The sequence below is a fragment of the Loxodonta africana genome, chromosome 27, assembly GCF_030014295.1.
Source record: "Loxodonta africana isolate mLoxAfr1 chromosome 27, mLoxAfr1.hap2, whole genome shotgun sequence".
In the NCBI taxonomy this organism is placed as follows: Eukaryota; Metazoa; Chordata; class Mammalia; order Proboscidea; family Elephantidae; genus Loxodonta; species Loxodonta africana.
In genome coordinates, this window is record NC_087368.1 from 9,049,638 (window position 1) to 9,072,229 (window position 22,592).

General features: G+C 41.3%; 1 pseudogene; it reads right to left on the reverse strand.

Moving 5' to 3' along the window:
• Positions 1-1,979: 1,979 nt before the first annotated feature.
• On the reverse strand, positions 1,980-3,708 carry LOC100671263 (lysophosphatidylcholine acyltransferase 1-like; annotated as a pseudogene).
• Positions 3,709-22,592: the final 18,884 nt, after the last annotated feature.

Below are 22,592 nucleotides of genomic sequence, written 5' to 3' on the forward strand. Positions count from 1 at the left end.
GAAGAAAAAATTGGGACAACCCTAGGAGCCCTAATACAAGGTATAAACAGAATACAAAACATTACCAAAAATGATGAAGAGAAACCCGATAACTGGGAGCTCCTAAAAATCAAACACCTATGCTCATCTAAAGACTTCTCCAAAAGAGTAAAAAGACCACCTACAGATTGGGAAAGAATTTTCAGCTATGACATCTCCGACCAGCGCCTGATCTCTAAAATCTACATGATTCTGTCAAAACTCAACCACAAAAAGACAAACAACCCAATCAAGAAGTGGGCAAAGGATATGAACACACATTTCACTAAAGAAGATATTCAGGCAGCCAACAGATACATGAGAAAATGCTCTCGATCATTAGCCATTAGAGAAATGCAAATTAAAACTACGATGAGAGTCCATCTCACACCAGCAAGGCTGGCATTAATCCAAAAAACACAAAATAATAAATGTTGGAGAGGCTGCGGAGAGATTGGAACTCTCATACACTGCTGGTGGGAATGTAAAATGGTACAACCACTTTGGAAATCTATCTGGCGTTATCTTAAACAGTTAGAAATAGAACTACCATACAACCCAGAAATCCCACTCCTAGGAATATACCCTAGAGATACAAGAGCCTTCATACAAACAGATATATGCACAACCATGTTTATTGCAGCTCTGTTTACAATAGCAAAAAGTTGGAAGCAACCAAGGTGTCCATCAACGGATGAATGGGTAAATAAATTGTGGTATATTCACACAATGGAATACTACGCATCGATAAAGAACAGTGACGAATCTCTGAAACATTTCATAACATGGAGGAACCTGGAAGGCATTATGCTGAGCGAAATGAGTCAGAGGCAAGAGGACAAATATTGTAGAAGACCACTATTATAAGATCTTGAGTAATAGTAAACCTGAGAAGAACACATACTTTTGTGGTTACGAGGCAGGGAGGGAGGGAGGGTGGGAGAGGGTTTTTTATTGATTAATCAGTAGATAAGAACTGCTTTAGGTGAAGGGAAAGACAACACTCAATACATGGAAGGTCAGCTCAATTGGACTGGACCAAAAGCAAAGAAGTTTCCGGGATAAAATGAATGCTTCAGAGGTCAGCGGAGCAAGCGCGGGGGTCTGGGGAACATGGTTTGCGGGGACTTCTAAGTCAACTGGCAAAATAATTCTATTATGAAATCATTCTGCATCCCACTTTGAAATGTGGCGTCTGGGGTCTTAAATGCTAACAAGCGGCCATCTAAGATGCATCAATTGGTCTCAACCCACCTGGAGCAAAGGAAAATGAAGAACACCAAGGCCACACGACAACTAAGAGCCCAAGAGACAGAAAGGGCCACATGAACCAGAGACCTACATCATCCTGAGACCAGAAGAACTAGTTGGTGCCCGGCCACAATCGATGACTGCCCTGACAGGGAGCACAGCAGAGGACCCCTGAGGGAGCAGGAGATCAGTGGGATACAGACCCCAAATTCTCATAAAAAGACCAAACTTAATGGTCTTACTGAGACTGGAGGAATCCCGGTGGCCATGCTCCCCAGACCTTCAGTTGACACAGGACAGGAACCATCCCCGAAGACAACTCATCAGAAATGAAAGGGACTGGTCAGCGGGTGGGAGAGAGACGCTGATGAAGAGTGAGCTAATTATATCAGGTGGACACTTGAGATTGTGTTGGCAACTCTTGTCTGGAGGGGGGATGGGAGGATAGAGAGAGAGGGAAGCCGGCAAAATTGTCACGAAAGGAGAGACTGAAAGGGCTGACTCAAGAGGGGGAGAGCAAGTGGGAGTAGGGAGTGAGATGTATGTAAACTTATATGTGACAGACTGATTGGATTTGTAAACGTTCACTTGAAGCTTAATAAAAGTTATTAAAAAAAAAAAAAAAAAAAGAGGACAGGGTAGAACTGCCCCATAGGATTTCCAAGGCTGTAAATCTTTAGGTAAGCAGACTCACATCTTTCTCCCACAGAGTTGCTAGTGGGTTCCAAGGACTGACCTTTTGGCTAGAGGCCCAGTGCTTAACCGTCCTGTCACCACAGCCCCTTACACACCTTACCTCTTCTAAAACCTGAGTCTGGAGACAATATGTGTAGGCCCTGTGGGGAGAGAGAACACCAGATATCCTCATGCGCAAATGGGGAGCCACAGCCCCTGGTAGGACATGGTGACAGAGCCGGGGAGGTTCCTCACTCCAGAACCTTCTGTCCTAGTCCAGTTTCCTATGGACAGGCTTCCTCCCGGGGTCAGTGCTTTCCGGGTTGAAGTCAGCACAGAGGCTGTTCGGGGTTGGCGCTGACAAGAGTCTAAGCGCAGGTTTCAAACCGTGCCTGGTGAGGATACAGATATTCTTCTGCAAAGTCTGGGTACATGTGTGCAAACCTGTCAGCAAAAGAGATTCTTCTCATCTTCATCCACACCGCTGAAGAGGTGTATCAGAAGCAGCTCTGTCACGCCCAAGGCCGTCTTCAGAATGCAGGACAGGTCTTCCTCATTTATGCAGCCGTCCTTATGCCATGCATACCTCTTGAATGGCAGCTGGATGGTGTCCAGAGTCTCAGACGCTCTGCAGACCACGGACAAGGCGATCACATATTCCCGCAGGTCCATCTTGCCACCTCCGCTCTCGTCAAACAGTGAGAACATGCAGTCCAGCGTGTCGGAAAGGGGTACCTCCAAGTACTCCGTGAACTCCACAAGTCAGTCTTCTCGCCCTTCTTCACCTTGCGCTTTCTGATCTTTTTCAGGGTTTTCTAGCTTTAGCCCCAGGCCTCTCACAAGCCTGGCGAATTCTAGAAGGCAAGTGTCGGAGGGAAGACGGACTGTCCTTCCGCTGGGGCCAGCTAACAATCCTCAAACGTGAAATCCATGATGGAGACGCCCAGGGTCTCTGCCATGACGCGCCTCATGCTGCTGGCGTATAGCACCGGGCTCCTCTTCACCTTGGAAGGGTGGTAAACTGGGAGAAACTGAATTTCCACCTAACTGTGAAACGGACACAGGGCGAGCCACAGCATTTCCAGCACTCCAGGTCCTTGCCACGTCCACATGATCGTGTCCAGCTTATTTGTGTATCCTAAAACCACAGGCTGGACAGGAACACCAAGGATAAACACACCAGTCATGAAGGTAGTTTGACAGGTCCCATTGGTACAAGTACCTTCCGGAAAAATCATTGTCATAACTTCCCATTGGACTAAGCCCCTCTCTTTATCTCTTCCACTGTTTTCCTGCACAAGTCCTGGTCTGATCCGAACACACTGGCCGGATGTACTTGATCAGAGTTCCCCATATGGGGATACCCCTGCTCTCTGCCTTCATCACGATGGACGACATGGTCATGGTCATGGTCACAGGAACGGCGTCGAAGTACGAGGGGTGTGGTGCCAAGGGTCAGGATGGCTGCTTCAGTCGGTAGGGCCTGTCACCCCTTCTGGGCCACCGGGTGGAAGCCGCCGGCAAATCACGTGGTCTGCATGACTGCCTTGAGCGGGAAGTCCACGACCTTCTGCCACAAGCCAGCGGCTCTTCTGGTTCTCTCTCAGCAAATCCCAGTGAAGGTACAAAAGCGAAGGACCAGGCGAATAGCATCATGAAGGCGGCAAACAGGAGTCGGATGGGGAAGAGGGTCCGCGTCATGATGGCGATCTGGGCCTTCTGCAGAGTGCTGAAGCGCAGCTCGTGCATGAAGGGGTTCTACCCCGGGAGTGACAGCCGCCGCTTCACCTGCACCTGCGCTGGAGGAGTTGGCGGCTGAGACAGAGCGGCCTGTGGCAGGTCTCCCCAGCCGCAGAGCCACCACCGTGAGAGGAGCCCGAGCGGACCGAGGGGGAGGGCGGGCAGACCCCTTATAATTCTTCTCATTTCTGTAGGGTTGGTAGTGGTGCCCCCTCTTTCGTTCCTGATTTTGGTAATCGGTGTCTTCTCTTTTGTCTTCTTGGTCAGTCTAGCCAAAGGTTAAAGGTTTGTCAATTTTGTTGATCTTTTCAAAAAGCCAACTCTTGGTTTATTTGATTTTCTCCGGGTTTTTCTTTCAGCCACAGTATTATTTCATCCCTCTTGCTTGCTTTGTGTTTAGCTTGCTCACTGTTTTGTAGTTTCCTAAGGTGAAAGCTTAGGTTTTTTTATTTGAGACTTCTCTTCTTTCTATCACAGGCATTTAAAGTTATACATTTCTTTACAAGCAATGCTTGAGATACATCCCATATGTTTTGATATGTTGTGTTTTTGTTTTCATTAAGTCCAAATTATTTTTAATGTCTCTTCTGTTTTCTTCTTTGATGCATGGATTATTTTGAAGTGCGTAAATTTTCAAGTATTTGGTGTTTTCTCATATTTCTTTCTGTTGTGGATTTCTAATTTAATTCCATTGTGGTCAGAGAATCAGAGAACACACTTTGCATAATTTCAGTCTTTTTAATTTTATTGAGACTTGTTTTTGGCTCCTCTACAAGGCCTACCCTGGAAAATGTTCCATGTATACTTGAAAAGAGCTTGTGTTCTGCAGTCCCTGGGCATTTTATAAATATCAGTTATGTCAAGTTGATGAGTAGTGTTAAAGTCTTCTGTAGTCATTCCATCAATGACTGAGAGTGGGGTATTGAAAGTCCTAACTATTATTGATAAATTGTCTATTTCCTCTTTTAATCCTTCCGGTATCTGCTTCATGCATTTTGGGGGTCTGTTGTTGAAGGACATTTATAATTGTTATATATTCTAGATGTATTGACTATCAAAAAGGTCCATAGTAATATTTGTTTTAAAGTCTATTTAATGTGATATTAATATAGCCATTCCAGCTCTCTTATGGTTACTATTTACATACTATATCTTTTTCTATTCTTTATTTTCAACCTACTTGTGTCTTTGAATCTAAGGTGTTCCTCTTGTAAGCAGCAAGACCCATTGTTGGATCTTGCTGTTTTATCCAGTCACGTAATCTCTGCCTTTGGACTGCGTGTTTAGTCCATTCAATTTTAACGTTCTCATTGATATGGTTAGGTTTTCTTTTGCTATCTTGCTAGTTGTTTTCTGTTTGTTTCAATGAAGTAATAGAACAATTAACAGTTTTTAAGTTTAATAAGAAGCATCAATATATTTGGAAACTACTAAATTATTTCTCACTAAAGAAAAATCCAAAAGAGAAGAAATGACTCACACTTCTGTCATTCAAACTTAACTTCACTTAACATTGTGGTATATTTTCTTCCAGTCTTTCTTATTCTTCATAGATATTTGTCTGCTTTTTTTCCTCCCAGAGTTTATATCATACTACACATACAATTATTGTATATTTTCTTACAGAAGTATATTATATGCATTTTGCATGGGTTTGAACCACAGAAGAGCCATCACCAGCCAAGATACCCTTGAAGCAGTCATGTGGAAGACTTTTTGAATAAATGAAGTGGCTCTGAATGGTCCTGTTGCTTAAATGACTGCACTTATCAAAAAGTTGAATATGTCAGAAGGTTGAGACAAACGGTTAACGTGCTTGGCTGCTAACTGAAAGGCTGGAGATTCAAGTCTACCCAGAGGCGCCTCAGAAGAAAGGCTTTTGGGTCTAGTTCCAAAAAACAAACAAACATTTAAAACCCTATGGAGTATAGTTCTACTCTGACACATGTGGGGTCTCCATGAGTCAGAATCAGCCTGACAGCAACTGTTTGGGGTTAAAAGGCAAGGTGTCTGAACAGCACCTGCTGCATCAAGTCTTTGTACTACACACCTGGTCTCTGGGTCCTGTGTTTTTAGCTTCCTATTTACTTCGTTAAATAAAAGAAAGATGTTTGCTTTTGTAAGTTTGGTAAAATTCACCTGTAAAATGGCTGGGCTTACTGTCTTGAGGGAGTGGTGTGGACAGTTGTCTACTACTGATTTTATGTAAATGCTGATATTAAGCTTACTGATTTTACTTAAACCTTTTGTCTCTTTGTCTATTAGTTTTTGATGGTGCATTTGCTGATTCTCCAAGTAGTTTCACCAAATTATGCTTGTTGTAGAGAGATTCTCCAATTCTGTTAGAGTAAAATCAAAGACATTTATTGAAGCCAATATGTCATTCAAATGGAGACCGTGAAAACCTCAGAGTCCGAAGCTCATGAATCCAAGGGAGAGAGTGCAAATTACACAATAGTTATATGCCATGGGAGGAACTACAAAACACAATATTCTGATTGGTTTACAGTGACTGAAATCAATCAAAGGTGGGAGAAAGCAAAACATGATTTTTAACATTAGTGGTTACATATAGCTAAAAAAAAAAATTCATACATTAATTGGCTAAAGGACAAAATTGCAAGGTATGTGTTTGTGGAGAAGGTCTCATAACCATCACAAAATGATGACATGATGATGGCGTAACAGATACTGTCGGGAACAGATTGCTAAACATTACCTTGCTCAGAACAGAAGATTTTCTGGACTGATTTAACACAAAACTTTCAATAAGGTTTGGTTACAGACACCAGGACATGTAATATCCACATTCTTAGCCTGACCACAAAGAGTAGAATTTCCTTAATGACAGGGTTGGTTCCTAAGCAATAGGGTTTGAATCTGTGTGAAAGATTATACTGAGCTTTAGCATTAGTTCACCCATTTTACTTTACATCAGATGCCTCTTTTGATTTTATATTCCACATCATTCTGTTCTTTTGATCAAGGGTTCTGAAGAACATCCTTTGTTCACAGTTATGGGCATAATGTCTTCTGCATGAGTTTGTCAATATGCTACTCCCAGGTGGTGGCTCAACCTTCATAATTCATGCCTTTCTAGTTTTTCACATTAAGCCCCTTTTCCCCCATAATCAGGGGCCATCAGTATCTTGGTTGCTGGGCAGCTCCAGTACGTCCATCATGCTATGGCTCAGCAGCTGTCTTTAGTGATTTCGGTATGGGGAGTGGATAGGGTATGGCCACATTGGAGGAACAACCTGACTTACTTTCAAATGGCTAACATAAGTCATAAGGCTTGTCTGATTTTGGGTTCCTGAATGCAGTGTTGATATGCATAATTCTTTGAGCATGATCTTGAATGCAGTGTTGATATACATAATTCTCTGAGCATGAGATGAAGCAGGGTTATCAGTTCCTGTTGTAGATGCACATCGCATAACACATTTTATAATTCCAATAAAAAAGATTATTGTTAAAATAATTAACCCAGTTTGCGACAGAGACCGTAACCAAGAACCTGCACTATTAAGTAGCCAATTGAAGATATAAAAAAAGAATGGTAAAGTTACAGGGGGTATAGACTGTAACCAAACAGCCATTGGATGAATCTTAGCAATATCCTGTTCAACATCTCCAGTTAATCCAAGAGCAACAACAGGCGTTAGCAATGGAGCAAAACTCTCCTTGCTGGGCTAAGAGGAAATCTAGAACTATTTCATGGTCCAATACTACTTTTGCCAAGGATTCTAAAGTTTTTGTTGGGCGGCCATTCCATTGGCCACATCATCAACAATTTTAGCCATAGTGGCAGATAAATTGCTAATGGGATGTTCTATTGCATAGTACCAAGCCAGGGCACAACAGCACATAAGAAGGATCTCCCCATCCTGGGTAATAAATGATGGGATTATCTGAGAGGACAAGTTCTATCTTCTTTATGGATATTAATTTCAAGTTACTGTTCCATAGCAAGGTGTCATTGTATGAATGAATACTCATGGTAACTCCTAGCATCTTTAAGGTACATGGGCCTAGCATATATTCCAACCATGTAAACATGACAATGCCCAAATATAGAGTGACTTATCAGAGTTTTTCCTTGAATAAGCTGATCCTCCACACAAAAAGACACATCTAGATGGGGCACACAACATGCCTGCCCAGGTTTGAATATAAGGAAACGGGATGGACTGATTGGCCCTTCTGAGTCACTTTGCAGTTAATGAATCATCACGAATGGATAATTCTCCAAATTCCAGGGATCCTTGAGTCACGCACAAACTGAGAATTTTTTATTATTTTTAAAATGACTATCTGCTACTACTGTAGAGTAATATTGAACACCATCAAGAAAAAGATTGCATGGTGTGGGTAGAATAAAACATTCTAACCACGCATTGGTAAGATTGAAACAGGGAGTTGATGGATAAGTGGGTAATTCTGGAAGTAGCCATAATGTGACATGGATAGCCCATTTAAAGAGTTTCTCAAAATCAACAGTAAAATCAGGTGTGGATTTATAATCTAATACTGGCACAGCAAAAGGATCGGTATGATCTTGTGTAGACTGAGGGGAAGAGTGATGCATCCCGCACTCAATTAAATTGTTAGCACCGGCTACTGAAATAACTAATTTGATAAAAGCATTTTCTTACCAAGCAATAGAAAAAGGAAACAATAAAGGTATTAAAGCAGTAATGGAAGTCATGATTAGAACACAAATATGGAAAAGGAATACTACCACAAACATTCAGAAAAAATAATTGTGCCTGTAATTACCAAGGAAACCCTGATGGTGTAGTAGTTAAGGTTCAGCTGCTAACCAAAAGGTCTGCAGTTCAAATGGACCAAGTGCTCCTTGGAAACCCTATGGGGCAGTTCTACTCTGTCCTATGGGGTCGCTATGAGTCAGAAAGAATTCAGCAGCAATGGGTTTGGTTAAAATTACCAAACTAACTCCAAAAATCTCCAAAAGTTGCATAAATGTTTACCAAAAAAGAATTCTTAAGTATATAACATACAGAAAAGCTAAAGCTAGAAAGATAGCAGTATATCAGAGTCTAAAGCTTAGCCACCTGCATGTTCCAGCTCCATGACCTGGGGTAAGTCACCCACTCTTGTAGTCATCTACTTCATGTTTGAACACAAGTGAATTTCACTTTGAGTTCTTCTGTGACTTCTAGTACAAACAGGTGCTGTAGACTTTTTCAGTTCAGATAAATGGACCCACTCCTTAACTCCTCGTAATTTAGCCACACAAGGATGAATTAGGGGGAATAGGTATGGACCCTTCCAACAAGGCTCAAGTGAATCCTTTAATTGGTGTGTCTTCCAATAAACATAGTTGCTAGGTCCAAGAGGAGGCATTGTACCTCCGCCATCAAATGCTTGCTTGAGGAGCATACTCCTTGGCATAATGAATTAAGGCCTGGCAATATTTTAATAAATTGGCTTGGATCAAATCTGAATCAGCAGTTCCTGATAAATAAGGTAAATTCATTGGCTACCCTGCAATTATCTCATAAGGGGTCAATTTATGAGGGTCAGGTCAGCCACACTGAAGACGAAAGTTTTGCCAATTAGGTCTTTATGATACCATTGTTCCGTTCTACAAATCCAGAGGACTGTGTGTGGTAAGAACAATGGAGCTGACAAAAAACAGGAAATATTTTACAAATAGCAGCAATCACTTGTCCAGTAAAGTGGGGTACCTAAATCACTGCAAAGGATGGCTGGAGCCGCAAGTGCGAACGATATTTTCCAGCAATTTCTTAGCCACAAAAGTTGCCATAGCTTGGTGACGGGGAAAATCTTCTACTAAATGTGAATATCCACAAATCACATCTAAAACAAATGTATAACCATTGGAGGAAGTTAGTTGAATAAAATCCACTTACTATTTGAACACAGGTCCTATTAGTAATGGGTATCTCCCAAGAGATACCCTGATGATGAGGGTATCCCTCTGGTGACGGTTGGTAGATTTTACCTCCATTATACTCAGAACAAACAGAGCACAGCCTCGCTACTTGATTTGAAGCCTTCCAAAGTGTCCCCAAAAATATTTATGTAAAATTCCCATTGTCTTGTCCCTGCTCCATGATCCTTCACATGAAAGGTCATGACCAAAGGATGTGTAAGTCCTTGAAGATAACTGGTTTTGAATCTGGCCTTTCCCAAAGGAAAGTATTCTTACTAATTTTACAACTGTCCTGTCATGGATTGAATTGTGTCCCCCCAAAATATGTGTATCAATTTGGCTAGGCTCGATACCAAGTATTGTGCAACTGTCCATAATTTTGTCATCTGATGTGATTTTCCTGTGTGTTGTAAATCCTATCTCTATGATGTTAATGAGATGGGATTAGTAGCAGTTATGTTAATGAGGCAGGACTCAATATACAAAATTAGATTGTATCTTAAGCCAATCTATTTTGACATACCAGACAGAAGTGAGCAGACAGACACAGGGACCTAACACAATCAAGAAGTAGCACCAGGAGAAGAGTGCGTCCTTTGGAACTGAGGTTTCTGCACTAAGAGGCTCCTAGACCAAGAGAAGATTGATGACAAGGACCTTCCTCCAGGGCTAACAGAGAGAGAAATCCATCGTCTGGAGCTTGCACCCTGAATTCTGTCTTCTAGCTTCCTAGACTGAGAGAATAATTCTCTGTCTTAAAGCCATCCACTTGTGGTATTCCTGTCATAGCAGCCCTAGATAACCAAGACAGAATTTGTTACCAGGAGTGAGGTACTGCTCTAAAAGATACCTAAAATATGGATGCAGAGGAGGGAGTGACCAAAATGGTGGAATAGACAAATGCTTCCAGTGAGCCCTCTTACAACAAAGACCTGAAAAAACAAGTGAAATGAGTATATTTATGACAAGCCAGGAGCCCTGAACATCAAAGGCAGGTTAGAAAATGAACTGAGAGTCGGGGGAGGAACAGACATTTCAGAAGCAGAGAGGCGTTACTGGACCTGAATCACTGGGAGCACTCAGGCACCATTCCTGGGAGTGGCTGTGGCAGGCTGGTACTAGTGTTCGGCAGCAGTTTCCTCAGGGAGAAGCAGCCAGCCACACAGCCTACTCATACCTCTGGAACCAGAGAAGAACAGTGCTCTTGGCAAAAGGTAAGTACCTGCGTATATTTTACCACACCACCCCCTCCCCGATCCCAAGCTGGCTTTAGCAGCTGATTTTCCTGGCCCTGAGATAGGCCCTACTCAGCATCTAGAGCCATTCTCCCAGCCTTGGAGAAGGAATAAATTTGCAATTACGGGAAAAGATAATTTGCCAGCTCCATTAACCAGAAGAGCTCAGGACAGGAACGGCTCCTGTCTAGGCATAAACGGTCCATGGACTTTGAGTACCTTTCCCCTCTGCATGGACTTGTGTAGGCCTATTTCAGGAGAATAGGCCCTCCTTGGCAGACTACAACTGTTTCAGCTGTGTGGTTGAGAGGTGAGAATTTGATGTTTGACATTGCTTTGCTTATTACACAGGGTCCTCACCTACCCACATCAGGGGCTAGAGGACTGGAGGCTCCACTCAGGTCACCCAGCCACCCGTGACAAGGATCCAAGGAGAACTGGTACCTCCCAGTCCTTACAACCAAAAACATTGGGTGCCCATGGTCTGTCTGCAGAGCCCCCCACCCCCCACCTATAGGCTCAAGGGAACAGGGACATGCTTTCCTCAGAGACATGTGGGGGACGATTCTCAGGACCCCGGCCTTGTTCAGAGTATGATGCCCTGCTGCAACCAGGTACCAGTACCTACACCAATCACCCCTGCCCCTCTAAGACTGTAGGACAAAGCCTGTACCACATATTGATAATCGGCTACCTGGACACCTGAGGTGAATTCATGCAAGAAAATTGAATGGACCCCTAGACTGATATACCTGATAACAGCTGTAGCCATCCAGGGACAGGACATCAGAGCTCCAAAGGTGAAAATAATCAAGCTAGCTCACCCAGGCAACCCATTTGGGAATATCAGAACAAACCAAAGCAAAAAGCTACAACACAGTAAGCAAACATAAAATAAACTAATACAATAACTTATAGATGGCTCAGGGACAACAGTAGATATCAAGTCACATAAAGCAACAGACCATGATCACCTCAACAAGCTCTCAAAACAAAGAATCAAGGGATCTTCTAGATGAAAGTGCCTTCCTGGAATTGCCAAAGGCAGAATACAAAAGATTAATATACAGAACCCTTGAAGACATCAGGAAGGAAATGAGGAGATACGCAGAACAAGCCAAGGAACACACAGATAAAGTAGTTGAAGAAATGAAAAAGGTTATACAAGAACATATTGAAAAATTTAATAAGCTGGAAAAATCCATGGACAGACAGCAATTAGAAACTCAGAAGAGTAACAATAAAATTACAGAAGGAGCAACTGAATAGAAAGTCAGAGGAGCAGAACTAAGCAAGTGGAAAGCAGAATCTCTGAAGTTGAAAATAAAGCACTTGGCACCAATATATTACAAGAAAAATCATATAAAAGAATTTGAAAAAAATGAAGAAACCTTAAGAATCATGTGGGACTCTAACAAGATAAATAACCTATGAATGACTGCAGTACCAGAACAGGGAGGGATAACAGAAAATACACAGAGAATCATTGAAGATTGTTGGCAGAAAACTTCCCTGATATCGTGAAAGATGGAAAGATATCTCTCTAAGATGCTCATCGAATTCCACATAAGGTAGATGTTAAAAGAAAGGCACCAAAACATATTATAGTCAAACTTTCCAAAACCAAAGATAAAGAGAGAATTTTAAGAGCATCTAGAGATAAACGAAAAGTCACCTACAAAGAAGAGTCTATAAGAATAAGCTCGGAGTACATGGCAGGAACCATGCAGGCAACAAGGCAATAGGATGCCTTATATAAAAAACTCAAGGCAAAAAATTGCCAGCCAAGAATTATATATCCAGCAAAACTGTGTCTCAAATATGAAGGTCAAATTAGGACATTTCCAGATAAACAGAAGTTTAGGGAATTCATAAAAACCAAACCAAAACTACAAGAAATACTAAAGGGAGTTCGTTGGTTAGAAAATCAATAATACTAGGTATCAGCCCAAGACTAGAACACTGGGCGGAGCATCAGAAGTCAACCAAGACAGTGAAATCAAAAAAATAAATCAAAATTTAAAAAACGCTCAAGAGTAAGTGGGAGTATGGAGTAAGGTGTATATAAGCTTATATGTGACAGACTGACTTGATTTGTAAACTTTCACTTAAAGCACAACAAAAATTATTTTAAAAAAAGCTCAGAACAGGGAAAAAGTGATGTTATTATGTAAAAGAAGACAACATTAAAAAAATAAAGAGGGACTAAGAAATGTAGTCATAGACCTTCCATATGGAGACAAAGACAAGGCAATACACCAAAATAAAAGTCAGGTTTAAATTTAGAAAATTAAGGGTAAATAATAAGGTAACCACAAAAGAGACAAACTATCCAACACATGAAAATAAAATGCAAGAAAAAAATACAGACTCACCAGAAAAAAAAATCAACAACAAGGAATATGAGGAAAGGTAAACTATTCAGCACATAAAATTAAGTGCGAAAAAGAAACTGTCAACAATACACAAAAAAAGACCTCAAAATGACAGCACTATATTCATTAAAGAAAAAAAATTCATACCTATCCATAACTACGCTGAATGTAAATGGACTAAATGCACCAATAAAGAGATGGAGAGTGCCAGAATGGATTTAAAAAAAATCCCTCTATATGCTGCTTACGAGAGACACACCTTAGACTTAGAGACACAAACAAACTAAAACGCAAAGGGTGCAAAAAAATATATCAAGCAAACAACAATCAAAAAAGAGCAGGAGTGGCAATAGTAATTTGTGACAAAAGAGACTTTAAAGTTAAATCCATCGGAAAGGATAAGGAAGGACACTATATAATGATTAAAGAGACAATATACTAAAAAGATATAACCATATTAAATATTTTTGCACCCAATGACAGGGCTGCAAGACACATAAAACAAACTCTATCAGTATTAAAAAGTGAGATAAACAGTGCCACAATAATAGTAGGAGAATTCAACACACCACTTTCGATGAAGGACAGGACATACAGAAAGAAGCTCAATAAAGACACGGAAGATCTCGACGCCACAATCAACCAACCCGACCTCACAGACATATACAGAACACTCCACCCAACAGCAGCCACATATACTTTCTTTTCCAATGCACATGGAACATTCTCTACAATAGACCACAGAATCCAAAAGATTGAAACATTACAAAGAATCTTCTCTGACCATAAGGCCATAGAAGTGGAAATGAATAACAGAAAAAGCAGGGAAAAGAAATCTAATACTTGGAAACTGCACAATACCTTGATCGAAAGAGACTGGAGTATAGAAGACATTAAGGATAGAATAAAGAAATTCACAGAATCCAATGAGAATGAAAACACTTCCTATGAGAACCTTTGTGACACAGTAAAAGCAGTGCTCAGAGGTCAATTTATATCAATAAATGAACACATACAAAAAGAAGAAAGGGTCAAAATCAAAGAATTATCCCTACAACTTGAACGAATAGAAAGAGAAGAACAAAAGAAATCCTCAGACACCAGAAGAAAACAATAAAAATTACAGCAGAGCTAAATGAAATAGAAAACAGAAAAACAATTGAAAGAATTAACAAGACCAAAAGGTGGTTCTTTGAAAAAATCAACGAAAGTGATAAACCATTGGCCAAAGTGACAAAAGAAAAACAGGAGAGGAAGCAAATAGCCCCAATAAGAAATGGGATGCATGATATTACAACAGACCCAATTGAAATTAAAAGAATCATATCAGATTACAATGAAAAATTGTACTTTTACAAATTCGAAAACCTAGAAGAAATGGATGAATTCCTAGAAACACACTACATACCTAAACTAACACAAACAGAGGTAGAACAACTAAATAGACCCATAACAAAAGAAGAGATTGAAAAGGCAATCGAAAACTTCCAACAAAAAAAAAGGCCCAGCCTGGATGGCTTCACTGCAGAGGTCTACCAATCTTTCAGAGAAGAGTTAACGCCACTACTACTAAAGGTATTTCAGAGCATAGAAAAGGATGGAATACTTAAAAACTCATTCCATGAAGCCACCATATCCCTGATACCAAAACCAGGTAAAGACACTACAAGAAAAGAAAATTATAGACCTGTATTCCTCATGAATGTAGATGCAAAAATCCTCAACAAAATTCTAGCCAATAGAATTCAACAACATATCAAAAAATAATTCACCATGACTAAGTGGGATTCATATCAGGTATACAGAGATGGTTCAACATTAGAAAAACAATTAATGTAATCCACCACATAAATAAAACAAAAGGAAAGAATCACATGATTTTATCAATTGATGCAGAAAAGGTATTTGACAAAGTTCAACACCCATTCATGATAAAACTCTCAGCAAAGCAGGAATACAAGAAAAATTTGTCAACATAATACAGGGCATTTGTACAAAGCCAATAGCCAACATCATCCTAAAGGAAGAGAGCCTGGAAGCATTCCCCTTTAGAATGGGAACCAGACTAGTATGCCCTTTATCACCACTCTTGCTCTGGCTGGAGGTCCTACCCAGAGCAATTAGGCGAGGTAAAGAAATAAAGGACATCCAGATTGGTAATGAAGAAGTCAAAGTATCTGTATTTGCAGATGACATGATCTTATACACAGAAAATCCTAAGGAATCCTGAAGAAAACTACTGAAACTAATAGAAGAGTTCAACAGAGAATCAGGATACAAGATAAACATAAAAAATCCATCGCATCCCTCTACACCAACAAAAAGAACATCGAAGAGGAAACCACCAAATCAATACCATTTACAGTAGTCCCCAAGAAGATAAAATACTTAGGAATAAATGTTACCAGAGATGTAAAAGACTTACAGAAAAAAAACTACAAAAATCTTCTGCAAGACACCAAAAGAGACCTACATAAGCGGAAAAGCATACCTTGCTCATGGATAGGAAGACTTAACATTGTAAAAACGTCTATTCTACCAAAAGCCATCTATAGATACAATGCAATTCTGATCCAAATCCCAACAATATTTTTTAATGGGATGGAGAAACAAATCACCAACTTCATATGGAAGGGAAAAAGGCCGTGGATAAGTAAAGCATTACTGAAAAAGAAGAACAAAGTGGGAGGCCTCACTCTACCTGATTTTAGAACCTATTATACAACCACAGTCGTCAAAACAGCTCGGTAACTTGTTCAACAACAGATACATAGACCAGTGGAACAGAATGGAGAATCCAGACATAAATCCATCCACATATGAGCAGCTGATATTTGACAAAGGCCACAAATCAGTTAAATGGGGAAAAGACTGTCTTTTTAACAAATGGTGCTGCATAGCGGAAATCCATCTGCAAAAAAATGAAATAAGACCCATACCTCACACCCTGCATAAAAGCAAATTCAAAATGGATCAAAGATCTAAATATAAAATCTACAACAATAAAGATCATGGGAGAAAAAAACAGGGACAACATTAGGAGCCCTAATACATGGTATAAACAGTATATAAAACATTACTAACAATGCAGAAGAAAAACTCCATAACTGGGAGCTCCTAAAAATGAAACACCTACGCTCATTGAAAGACTTCACCAAAAGAGTAAAAAGATTACCTACAGACTGGGAAAAAATTTTTAGCTATGACATTTCCGATCAGTGTCTGATTTCTAGAATCTACCTGATACTGCAAAAATTCAACTACAAAAAGACAAATAATCATATTAGAAAATGGGCAAAAGAAAAGAATAGACACTTCACTAAAGAAGACATTTAGGTGGCTAACAGATACATGAGGAAGTGCTCACTTTCATTAGCCATTAGAGAAATGCAAATCAAAACTGCAATGAGATTCCATCTCACTCCAACGAGGCTGGCATTAGTCCAAAAAACACAAAACAATAAATGTTGGAGAGGTTGTGGAGAGTCTGGAACACTTGTGCACTGCTGGTGGGAATGTAAAATGGTACAACCACTTTGGAAATCGATTTGGCGCTTCCTTAAAAAGCTAGAAATAGAACTACCGTATGATCCAACAATCCCACTCCCTGGAATATATCCTAGATTAATAAGAGCCTTTACAGGAACAGATATATGCACACCCATGTTCATTGCAGCACTGTTTACAACAGCAAAAAGATAGAAGCAACCAACATGCCCACCGATGGATGACTGGATAAATAAATTATGCTATATTCACAGAATGGAATACTAGGCATCGATAAAGGACAGTGATGAATCTGTGAAACATTTCATAACATGGAGGAATGTGGAAGGCATTATGCTGACTAAAAGTAGTCAGTTGCAAAAGGACAAATATTGTATCAAAAAACCAAACGAAACCCAGTGCCATCAACTCAATTCCAACTCATAGCGACCCTATAGGACACAGTAGAACTGCCCCATAGAGTTTCCAAGGAGCGCCTGGCAGATTCCAACTGCCAACCCTTTGGTTGGCAGCCACAGCACTTAACCACTATGCCACCAGCGTTTCCAAATATTGTGTAAGACCACCATTATAAGAACTTGAGAAATAGCATAAACAAAGAAGACAATATTCTTTGATGGTTACAAGAGGGGGGAGGGAGGGAGGGTAGGAAAGGGGTATTTACTAATTAGATAGTAGATAACTACTTTAGGTAAAGGGAAAGACAACACACAATACAGACGATGTCAGCACAACTGGACTAAACCAAAAGCAAAGAAGTTTCCTGAATAAACTGAATGCTTCGAAGGCCAGCGTAGCAGTGGCGGGGGTTTCCGGACCATGGTTTCAGGGGACATCTAAGTCAATTGGCATAATAATATCTATCAGGAAAACATTCTACATTCCACTTTGGAAAGACGTGGCTGGGGTCTTAAATGCTAGCAAGGGGCCATCTAAGATGCATCAATTTGTCTGAGCCCACCTGGACGAAACAAGAATGAAGAATACCAAGGACACATGGTAATTACGAGCCCAGGAGACAGAAAGAGCCACATAAACCAGAGACTACATCAACCTGAGACCAGAAGAACTAGATGATGCCTGGCTACAACCGATGACTGCCCTGACAGGCAACACAACAGAGAATCCCTGAGGGAGCAGGAGAGCAGTGGGATGCAGACCTCAAATTCTTGTAAAAAGACCAGATTTAACGGTCGGACTGAGACTGGAAGGACCCTAGCAGTCGTGGCCTCCAGACCTTCTGTTGGCCCAGGACAGGAACCATTCCCAAAGCCAACTCTTCAGACAGGGATTGGACTGGACAAAGAGATGGAGGGGGATACTGGTGAGGAGTGAGCTTCTTGGATCAGGCGGGCACTTGTTGGCATCTGCTGTCTGGAGGGGAGATGAGAGGGTAGCGGGGGTTAGAAGCTGGCGGAATGGACAGGAAAAGAGTGGAGGGAGGAAGTGGGTTGTCACATTAGGGGCAGAGCAATTGGGGGTATCTAGCAAGGTTTTAGTTTTTTTTTAGCAAGGTGTATATAAGTTTTTTATGTGAAAGGCTGACTTGATTTGTAAACTTTCACTTAAAGAACAATAAAAATTTTAAAGAAAAAATATGGATTCAGTTTTGAAACTGAATGGGTAGCAGCTGCAAGAGTTTTAAAGTGTAATAGAAGCCTAGTTTGCCTAGAAGAGATAGTTGGTGTTATTATATACATCAAAGACAATTCGGGTGAGGACTCAGGAAGTAAGGAGAGCCATCACACTGGAGACGGAGCAGATGGCAAGAAGCAGCAGCAGCAGAACCAGGAAACTGGCACAAGACGGTGCTGGAGCCAACCCACGAAGCGAGAGTGCTATGTGCCTTTGCACAGGAGGCTTCCTGGTGGAGTGAGGTGCCTCTGGGCACTTATCAGTGGAGCTAGGCTTGCTGATCCATGGAATGAGAGAGCTGAGTGCCTTCTGGCTGAAGTTTACTGGTGGAGTGGGGTACCTCCAGGCACCTATCAGTGGACCTAAAGAGCTTTGGAACACTTGCCCCAGTAGGGCAGATGTGGGAGGTGAGGCCCGAAGGGCTGAGAGGCTAAGAAACCAAGAAGCAGAAGCCGAAGAAACAAGGAACACAGGAAGCTAAGCTGTTTCAGTCTCAAAGGGTATGTCCAGGACCTCTGGGGTCTCAAATGGGGGAGCCATGGCCTCTGGAGTTTCTAAGGGTGGAGTTGCCACTCAGATGGCCTAAGAGAATGGTGCACCTAAAGCTGAGGGGGCAGATCTGCCGTGCCAGGGCTGAGGGGCCTTTGCTTAGAATCTGGAGAGTGTGGCCAATACCTAGAGTCTGCAGGGCAAGGCCATTGTTCTGCTAACTTATCTGGTGCCTGTTAGTCCTTCTTTACCTCCAATTTCTCCCGTTTGTAATGGAAATGTCCAGCTTGTGTCTGTTTCACCACTGCATTTTGGAAGCAGAAAACTTGTATTCTAGATTTCACAGATGAAGCGGAATTTTTGATTTCAGACTTGGCGTTGAATTAAGACTTTTGCTATGATATAATGGGGTGAGTGTGTTTTACATGAGGCAAGGACATGAATTTTGGGGGGCTAAAGGGTGGAATGTCATGGACTGAATTGTATCCCCCCAAAATACGTGTATCAATTTGGCTAGGCCCTGACTCCCAGTATTGTGATTGCCCACCATTTTGTCATCTGATGTGACTTTCCTATGTGTTGTAAATCCTATCTCTATAATGTTAACAAGGTGGGATTAATTGCAGTTATGTTAATTAGGCAGGACTCAATCTACAAGATTAAGCTAATCTCTTTTGAGATAAAAAAGAGACAAGTGAGCATAGAGTCATGGGGACCTCATACCACCAAGAAAGCAGTGCCAGGAGCAGAGTGCATCGTTTGGACTCTAGATTCCTAGACCAAGGGAAGATGATGACAAGGACCTTCCTCCAGAGCCAACAGAGATAAAAAGGCATCACCTGTGTCATGGATTGAATTCTCTTCCCCAAAATATTGTCAACTTGGTTAGGCCATGATTCCCAGTATTGTGTGGTTGTTCTCCATTTTGTGATTGTAATTTTATGTTAAGAGGATTAGGGTGGGATTGTGACACCACCCTTACTCAGGTCACCTCCCTCATCCAACTTAAAGGGAGTTTCCCTGGGGTGTGGCCTGCACCACCTTTTATCTCTCTAGAGATAAAAAGAAAGAGAAACAAGCAGAGTTGGGGACCTCTTACCATCAAGAAAGCAGCACCAGGAGCACAGTTTGTCCTTTGGACACAGGGTCCCTGTGCCTGAGAAGCTCCTTGACCAGGGGAAGCCTTCCTCCAAAACTGACAGAGAGAGAAAGCCTTCCCCTGGAGCCAGCGCCTTGAATTTGGACTTGTAACCTACTAGGCTGTGAGAAAATAAATTTCTCTTTATTAAAGCCATCTACTTGTAGCATTTTTGTTATAGTGGCACTGGACAACTAAGACACCTCCCCTTTCCATTGTTCCCTCTTATCATCAGGATCCTTAGCCTGATGACTAGTCAAGTCATGCCAAACAGCAATTTTTTGTCTGCACTCTTCAATCTGTAAGTCGGTGGGTGTATCTGAAGGGCAGTCGCTGCAAAGGTGAAATTTGTTATGAATGGAGGATTTGTTGGGACAATGTCAGTAAGAAGGGCTATCAAGGTCCGAGCCATAAGCACTCAGCATCATAAACATTCTTGTCCTGTAAGAAGATGTGCAGCTAAAAGATATGTTGCTGGCAATGGACTCAAAATGTCCCCAAAAATGCCGTTCCAAGAAATCAATGAGGCTTTCCCCAGGCAAATTGATCTTCTCAATTAAACAGGCTCAAAGTAATGGGACATGAAGGCAAGGAGGCAAAACAGATCTGTTCACAAGTCCAGCCCACAAGCATATAGTAGGATCCGGATAACATTCGTTTCATGCCCAGTCCTTAATCTCTTTCTCAGAGGTCAGCTGCTGATATTTATTAAGGATACCCAAGAAATCAGGAAAACAGGAAAGATCAAAGGTTTGAGTTAAGTTTTGCCAAGCCCAACTCTACTTGATTTATCTTTCTTAAGAAATTAGACTTTGAAAAAGTGAAAGAAGACCCCCATTTTATTTCCCTAATTTCCTTTTGCCCTCCTTTTTGTCCTGATCGCAACTGAGGCCCTCACAATTCAGAGGTAATTGGGAAGCAGCCTGTCTGGTGGTTGTGTCAGCTAAAATATTCCCTTTAGTTTCTTCGGTCTGGGAACATTTTTAGGTTGGTGTGCCTGACTTTTTCCAATAACAGCAAATGCCAGGAACTACTGATTGAGGAACCCTGGGTCTATTCCCAAACTGGGGTTTGAGTCCTTTATTACAACCTGGAGATTGTAATTGTTGTAACTGTAATGCCATTAATTTATTCTGCCAGGTTTTATCCTTCTGCTCCAATTCCCTAGCTCTTTGTTCTAAGGTTTGGGCTAATTTGTAAGCCAAGATCAGTCCTGAAGTTTCAACATTTCCCAATTTAATTGATGATGTCTAATTGAATTGGACAGTTTGGGGTGGAGCCCTCCAAAAAAATAGAATTGAAAGAGATCTGGCTCCAGCATCTTCTAAATTTAACACTAATGATCCACAAAAAATTTAGTTAAATAATCCCTATAGTTACAAACATTTTCATCTTTGTCCTGTTTATAAGGTTGAACCTTAGCCCAGTTTATCTTCTGGGGAAAGATCTGCAACAATAACTTTATTCTAAGTTAGTAATTCTAGACCTGGGACATTAGGTTGTAGAGGTAATGGTTTCTCAGGTTTTTTCTATTTAGCCTCACACCTTTGATGGAGCCCTGGTGATGCAGTGGGTAAGAGCTTGGCTGGTAACCAAGAGGTTGGTAGCTCAAATCCACCAGCCACCCCTTGGAAACCCTATGGGGTGGTTCTACTCTGTCCTGTAGCTCGCTATGAGTCAGAATTGACTCGATGGCAATCATTTGGGGTTTTTTGATCCACTTTTGAGCATCCCCAGGGTTCTAGTAACATGTGTAATAGATTACATAAATCTGCTCATCCAGGTTCATAAGTTTTTGACAAAACCTTAAACTTCTGACAAAACTTTTGATGCTCTTCGCAAGGATCAAGAAATTCTTTCACAATGGCATGAGGTTTCACTTTAGTCCAGGGGGCAAAAGCAACCTCAGGAGGTCTTCCCCCTGCCTTTGGATATTTTATTTTGAAAGGCATCTCAATGACTGCTTTAGTCTCTCTTGTAGCTACTAGTTTGGTTTCTTTTGAGGATTCCCTGGAGTAACAAGGAAGCTCATACAAACTATTGTCAGGACAAGAAGGTATAGATGGATACAGAGAAGCAGCCTCCAGAGGAGCAGTGGGAGGAGGAGAAAATGCTGTAGTGACATTAGAATTTTGGCATTGCAATTCTTTAATTTGTTTTGCTTGCCTGAACACTGGTGTCTTGGAGTAGGCAAAACTAACATGATTTTGTCTCTTGGAAGCTTCCAAAAACAAATTAAAATAGTCTTCCCACTGGTTCTGATTGGTCCAAGAACCTTTAGCCTCTAACTCGCTGCTCAGAAAAGTTAATTTAGTGAGCTCAAAACTCCCCCAAATTGGCCAGGGATTTTCTGTAGTAAGCACATGCTACCATCAAAGATACTGAACTGAAATGGGGGTCACAGTTTTTGGCCATGTAAGTGGCAGGAGTCACAGAAAGAGGTCCGCTATGGTCTTTGGAGGTGGCATTCCCCGTCTTACTAAACACTTGTACATGCTGACAGCCAAAGAGTGCGTTAAGCTTGATGCACCTTTAGAGGAAAAAAAAGGAAACATTTGCACAGGGAGTTATATTTTTCATCCACTAGATGGTGGACTTGTCATGCTCAA